Source organism: Salmo salar, unplaced genomic scaffold (assembly GCF_905237065.1).
Source record: "Salmo salar unplaced genomic scaffold, Ssal_v3.1, whole genome shotgun sequence".
NCBI lineage: Eukaryota > Metazoa > Chordata > Actinopteri > Salmoniformes > Salmonidae > Salmo > Salmo salar.
The window spans coordinates 1-7,500 of NW_025547383.1; the positions used below are offsets into that span (position 1 = coordinate 1).

At 50.5% G+C, this 7,500-nt stretch overlaps 1 pseudogene; it reads right to left on the minus strand.

Moving 5' to 3' along the window:
• Positions 1-961: 961 nt before the first annotated feature.
• The window catches only part of LOC123731801 (voltage-dependent T-type calcium channel subunit alpha-1I-like), a 6,764-nt pseudogene continuing 225 nt past the window's right edge, over positions 962-7,500 (minus strand).

The following is a 7,500-nucleotide window of genomic DNA, read 5'->3' on the forward strand; positions in this document are numbered from 1 at the left end:
TCGTTGAGCGAGGTTTGCTGGCTCAACGTCATTAGGGTGAGGTTTACCCAGCTCAACGTCGTTAGGCGAAGGTTTGCTTGTCCCAACGTCGTTAGGGTAATTTTCACATATCCCAGCGTCGTTAGGGCGAGGTTTGCAACTGCGTGGATTGGGGCGAGTTTTACCCAACTCCCGGCGTCGTTAGGGCGAGGTTTACCCAACCATGGGCGAGGACCCACCCAGCTCCCAGCGTCGTTAGGCGGGATTACTGTCTTCGCACTCGCGACTCCCTTGTAGCAGAGGAGCCGGGCGCTTACAGGCCGCTCGGTTGTCAGTTGAACTATGTTTCCCTCTGTTCTGATGAATGCTGACTGGTTTCACAAGGTTAAGTGGCTTGAGGTGTTATTTAAGCGAGTTTGGTGGGTCACCTGGACAAATGACTCGACCTTCACCTCAAAACCCCGTTGAGGGAGTTGCAGCGATGAAGACAAAGATCAAAAGTGGGGGAATAATAAATAAAATATTTTAAAGATAAAAAGCGGCCACACGGGTTGGCTTGGGAGCTCACGTAAAGAGAGGATTAGAACCCTGTGGCCAGAAGGATTGAGAACCCGTAAAGAAGGATTAGAACCCCGTAAAGAAGATTTGGGAAGCCCATTAAGAAGGATTAAGAACCGTAAAGAAGGATTAGAACCCCGTAAAGAAGGATTAGAACCCCGTGAAGAGAAGGATTAAGAACCCCGTGTAGAAGGATTAGAACCCTGTGTAGAAGGATTAGAACCCGTGAAGAGGTATTAGAACCCGTAAAGAAGGTTTAGAACCCTGGTAAAAGCAGAAAATGTCAAATTCATGCAGCAGTCTTCATTTTCTATTAATGAGGGTTTTCCCTCTGTGCCTGAACAACAACAAGCTCTAGAACCAAAAACCCTGTTTCCCCAAAGCTGATTGAGTTGACTATCACGCCTGATTTGGACATTCACCTTCATATTCCATTCCAGTTGTCACCGGTGGAAACAGCGGAACAAGGTGAGGAACGCCATGCCAAAGTTCTGGAACGTAGCGTGACGATCAGACCCTCACACGGATTCTCCTCCCGGAACACTCTATAAACACCGAGAACACATGTGGGGGGTAGTGGGGTGAAGAAGAGAGACGAGGGTGTGAGGGAGGGGAAAAGAGAGGGGAGAGAGAGGGGGAGAGGTGAGGAGAGAGAGGGGGGGGAGGAGTGAAAGAGGGGATAGAGAGGGGGGAGGGAGAGCGAGAGAGAGAGAGGGAGAGAGAGAGGAGGGAGGGAGAGAGAAAAAGAGAGAGACAAAGAGAGAAAGAGAGAGGAGAGAGAGAGAGAAAGGGGAGGGAGAGAGGAGGGAGTGAAAGAGAGGGGGTGAGAGGGAGGAGAGCGAGAGAGAGAGAGAGAGTGGGAGGGAGAGAAAAGAGAGAGACAGAAAGAGAGTAAGAGAGAGCGAGAGAGAGAAAGGGAGAGGGAGAGAGGAGGGAGGAAAGAGATGAGGGTAGAGAGGGAGGGGAGAGAGAGGGAGGGAGGGGAGAGAGAAAGAGAGAGACAGAGAGAGAAAGAGAGACAACAGGGAAAGAGAGGAGGGAGTGAAAGAGAGAGAGGAGGGAGAGAGAAAAAGAGAGACAGAGAAAGAGAGACAGAGAGAGGAGAAGGAAAGAGAGAGAAATAGGGAGAAGGAAGACGTAGTAATTTCAGGAAATCAGCTCAGCAGCTCATCAGCGTAAATGACACTCACACACTCACAGCACTATGACTGACCCAGTTTCCCAAAGAGCTCCACTCCCAGCGCAGCGTAGATGAAGAACAGCAACATGAAGAGGAGACCCAGATTCCCCACCTAGAGAGAAACAGGACATATTACAATACAGGATAGATTAAAATACCCAGCCAGATTATTATAAATACCCAGCCAGATTATTATAAACACCCAGACAGATTATTATAACACCCAGATTATTATAACACCCAGCCAGATTATTATAATGCCCAGAAAGATTATTATAACACCCAGATTATTATAACACCCGGCAAGATTATTAAAACACCCAGCTAGATTATTATAAACACCGAGACAGATTATTATAACACCCAGCCAGATTATTATAACACCCAGACAGATTATTATAACACCCAGACAGATTATTATAACACCCAGACAGATTATTATAACGCCCAGCCAGATTATTATAACACCCAGACAGATTATTATAAACACCCAGCCAGATTATTATAACACCCAGCCAGATTATTATAACCCCCAGCCAGATTATTATAACACCCAGCCAGATTATTATAACACTCAGACAGATTATTATAACACCCAGACAGATTATTATAACAACCAGACAGATTATTGTAACACCCAGCCAGATTATTATAACAACCAGCCAGATTATTATAACCCCCAGACAGATTATTATAAACACCCAGACAGATTATTATAACACCCAGCCAGATTATTATAACACCCAGACAGATTATTATAACACCCAGCCAGATTCAGTATTAGTATAGTACTACTACAGTATTTTATTAGTATCATGGTTACCTGAGGCAGGGCCTGAACTACAGTGTCCAGGAGAGCTCTCATCCCCTGTAGCCATCTTCAGCACTATTACTATAGTACTACTACAGTATTATATTAGTAACATAGTTACCTGAGGCAGGGCCTGAACTACAGTGTCCAGGAGAGTCTCATCCCCTGTAGCCATCTTCAGCAGTATTACTATAGTACTACTACGGTATTATATTAGTAACATAGTTACCTGAGGCAGGGCCTGAACTACAGTGTCCAGGAGAGCTCTCATCCCTGTAGCCATCTTCAACAGCTTCAACACTGAGGAGATAGAATCCAGATCAGAACCCATTAGAACTGAAACCAGAACGACCCCATTAGAACTGAAACCAGAACCGACCCCATTAGACCTGAAGCAGAACAGAACCCATTAGAACTGAAACCAGAACAGACCCCATTAGAACTGAAACCAGAACAGACCCCATTAGAACTGAAACCAGATCAGAACCCATTAGAACATAAACCAGAACAGAACCCATTTAACTGAAACCAGAACAGACCCCATTAGAACTGAAACCAGATCAGAACCCATTAGAACTGAAACCAGAACAGAACCCATTAGAACTGAAACCAGAACAGAACCCATTAGAACTGAAACCAGAACAGACCCTATTAGAACTGAAACCAGAACAGAACCCAATAGAACTGAAACCAGCTCAGACCCCATTAGAACAGAAACCAGAACAGAACCCATTAGAACTGAAACCAGAAACAGACCCCAGTAGAACTGAAACCAGAACAGACCCTATTAGAACTGAAACCAGAACAGAACCCAATAGGAACTGAAACCAGATCAGAACCCATTAGAACTGAAACCAGAACAGAAACCATTACCCAAACACACACTGTACACATATACACATATCACTGAGGAGAGGTGTGTGTGTGATGTGTGTGTGTGTGTGTGTGTGTGTGTGTGTGTGTGTGTGTGTGTGTGTGTGTGTGTGTGTGTGTGTGTGTGTGTGTGTGTGTGTGTGTGTGTGTGTGTGGTGTGAGTACCTCTGGCGATCCTCAGTACTCTCATGATGCGTATGATCGTAGGGGTTGATGGGTAGCGACGCGTTCAGGTCGATCTCCTCCAGAGTGATGCCATTACGGACAACAACACGATGGACAGATCCAGCTGGTTCCACCTAAACACAGAGAACAGGTACGTATGCAGAGTGTGTGTGTGTGTGTGTGTGTGTGTGTGTGTGTGTTACCTCTCCTTGAAGAAGCGTCTCAGCCCGAAGGCGATGAGTTTGAGGACCGTCTCGATGACGAACACCAGAGTGAAAACGTAGTTACAATACTTTAACCCCTCCTCCAGATACTGGAACACACACACACACACACACACACACACACACACACACACACACACACACACACACACACACACACACAGTTACACAGAATCACAATCGTTGCTATAGCTTCCCGATTGTCCTAGTTAACTTTGAGGTTGCTATGGCTACCAGTGTGTGAGGTTGCCTTGGTTACCAGTTTGAGGTTGCTATAGTTGTAATGTGGTTGCTATAGTTACCTGAGGCTGTTTATATTGTAGTGTGGTTGCTATAGTTACCTGGGGCTGTTTGTATTGTAGTGAGGTTGCTATAGTTACCTGGGGCTGTTTGTAGTGTAGTGTGGTTACTATAGTTACCTGGGGCTGTTTGTAGTGTAGTGTGGTTACTATAGTTACCTTGGGCTGAATGTATTGCAGTGTGGTTGCTATAGTTACCCTGTGGATTTTTGTAGTGTAGTGTGGTTACTATAGTTACCTGTGGCTGGTTGTAGTGTAGTGTGGTTACTATAGTTACCTGTGGATGTTTGTATTGTAGTGTGGTTGCTATAGTTACCTGTGGCTGGTTGTAATGCTCCATGCTCATGGTGAGGACGTTGGTAGCGATGATGACGGTGATGAAGAGGTCCAGGTAGTGGCTGGTGCACAACGTGTGGATGGTGAGACGCACCGGGAGTAGTCTGCAAAGTAGAGGGACGTTCCTGGGCCTCTGTTACAACACACAGAGTAACATGGTCATTAAACTGGTAGTCTGTTACAACACACAGAGTAACGTGGTCATTAAACTGGTAGTCTGTTACAACACACAGAGTAACATGGTCATTAAACTGGTAGTCTGTTACAACACACAGAGTAACATGGTCATTAAACTGGTAGTCTGTTACAACACACAGAGTAACATGGTCATTAAACTGGTAGTATGTTACAACACACAGAGTAACGTGGTCATTAAACTGGTAGTCTGTTACAACACACAGAGTAACGTGGTCATTAAACTGGTAGTCTGTTACAACACACAGAGTAACATGGTCATTAAACTGGTAGTCTGTTACAACACACAGAGTAACATGGTCATTAAACTGGTAGCTGTTACAACACACAGAGTAACATGGTCGTTAAACTGGTCGTCTGTAGACCAGGTCCTGAAGTTCTCGACAGTAAAAAAAAATCTCTTTACTCTTCTGCTGCGAAGTCATCGATGAAGTTACTGCCAGCACGAGAGTTGTGCCTGTGTGTGTGTGTGTGTGTGGTGTGTGGTTGTTGTGTTGTGTGTGTGTGTGTGTGTGTGTGTCGATGAGAACTGCTGCCTCAGGAGTTCCATTCATCCATACACACACCGTGACATTTCAACTATAACACACACACACACACACACACACACACACACACACACACCGTGACATCTCAAGGTGTCATTGGGCAAAAAGCATCTCCGTTTGCCAGAACTATGACGAGATTACACTGCAGATAGAGGGGGCTGTCTCAACATGTCTCCTTTCCCCTCCCTCCCTCCCTCCCTCCTCCCTCCTCTCCCTCCCTCTCCCTCCCTCTTACTCCTCCTCCTCTTCTCTGCTCTCTTGGCTCTCTTCTACTCCCGGGCCTTGGCCTCCTCTTCCTCCCTCCCTCCCTCTCCCTCCCTCCCTCCCTCCCTCCCTCCCTATTACTCCTCCTCCTCTTCTCTGCTCTCTTGGCTCTCTTCTACTCCCGGGCCTTGGCCTCCTCTACCCCCTCCCTCCTTCCCTCTTCCTCCTCCTCCTCTTCCTCTCCTCCTCCCCTCTCCACCTCACCCCACCTCCCTCCCTCCCTCCCCTCCCTATTACTCCTCCTCCTCTTCTCTGCTCTCTTGGCTCTCTTCTACTCCCGGGCCTTGGCCTCCTCTACCTCCATCCCTCCTTCCCTCTTCCTCCTCCCTCCTCTTCCTCTCCTCCTCCCCTCTCCACCTCACCCTCCCTCCCTCCCTCCCTCCATCCTCCCTCTTACTCCTCTTCTCTGCTCTCTTGGCTCTCTTGTCCTCCCGGGCCTTGGCCTCCCCTCCCCTCCCCTCTCCACCTCTCCCTCCTCCCTCCCTCCCTCCCCCTCCCTCTCCCCTCTCCACCTCACCCTCCCTCCCTCCCTCCCTCTTACTCCTCCTCTTCTCTGCTCTCTTGGCTCTCTTCTCCTCCCGGGCCTTGGCCTCCCCTCCCTCCCCTCTCCACCTCACCCTCCCTCCCTCCCTCCTCCTCCTCCCTCCCCCTCCCTCTTACTCCTCCTCCTCTTCTCTGCTCTCTTGGCTCTCTTCTCCTCCCGGGCCTTGGCCTCCCCTCCCTCCCTCCCTCCCACACCTCCCCTCCCTCCCTCCCTCCCTCCCTCCCTCCCCCCTCCCTCTTACTCCTCCTCCTCTTCTCTGCTCTCTTGGCTCTCTTCTCCTCCCGGGCCTTGGCCTCCTCTTCTTCTCCCTCCTCCCTCCCTCCTCCCTCCCTCCCTCCCTCCCTCTCTCTTACTCCTCCTCCTCTTCTCTGCTCTCTTGGCTCTCTTCTCCTCCCGGGCCTTGGCCTCCTCTTCTTCCCTCCCTCCCTCCCTCCCCTCTCCACCTCTCCCTCCCTCCCTCCCTCCCTCCCTCCCTCTTACTCCTCCTCCTCTTCTCTGCTCTCTTGGCTCTCTTCTCCTCCCGGCCTTGGCCTCCTCTTCCTTCCCTCCCTCCCTCCCTCCCTCCCTCTCTCCACCTCTCCACCTCTCCACCTCTCCCTCCCTCCCTCCCTCCCTCCCTCTTACTCCTCCTCCTCTTCTCTGCTCTTGCTCTCTTCTCTCCCGGGCCTTGGCCTCCCTCTCCACCTCCCTCCCTCCCTCCTCCCTCCCTCCTCACTCCTCCTCCTCTTCTCTGCTCTCTTGGCTCTCTTCTCCTCCCGGCCTTGGCCTCCTCTCCCTCCTCCCCTCCCTCCCTCCCTCCCTCCCACCCCCTCCCCTCCCTCCCTCCCTCCCTCCCTCTCACCCTCTCCTTCTCTGCTCTCTTGGCTCTCTTCTCCTCCCGGGCCTTGGCCTCCCCTCCTCCCTCCCTCCCTCTACCTCCCTCCCTCCCTCCCTCCCTCCCTCTCTCCTCCTCCTCTTCTCTGCTCCGCTCTCTCTCCTCCCGGGCCTGGCCTCCCCTTCTTCCCTCCCTCCCTCCCTCTCTCTTACTCCTCCTCCTCTTCTCTGCTCTCTTGGCTCTCTTCTCCTCCCGGGCCTTGGCCTCCCCTCCCTCCCTCCCCTCCCTCCCTCCCTCCGACACCCCCTCCCCTCCCTCCCTCCCTACCTCCCTCCTCCCTCCCCTCCTCTTACTCCTCCTCCTCTTCTCTGCTCTCTTGGCTCTCTTCTCCTCCCGGGCCTTGGCCTCCTCTTCTTCCTGGTCCTGACGACACTTGTGGAAGTTTTCCACGACGACGCCTACGAACATGTTGAGGACGAAGAAACTGACGATGAGAAGGAAGGAGATGAAGAACAGGAGCATCCACGGGTTGTGGTTCCTCACTGGCTGGAGGAGGAAGATAAAACATCCAATCAGATACAGACGGTCGGACGGACGGACAGACAGACAGACAGTGCTATGTGGGGACTACCAGAACAGACCTGGAGGCCTGTAGCAGTGCTATGTGGGAACTAACAGGACAGATCTTTTACCTGATTTGCTCAGAAAGC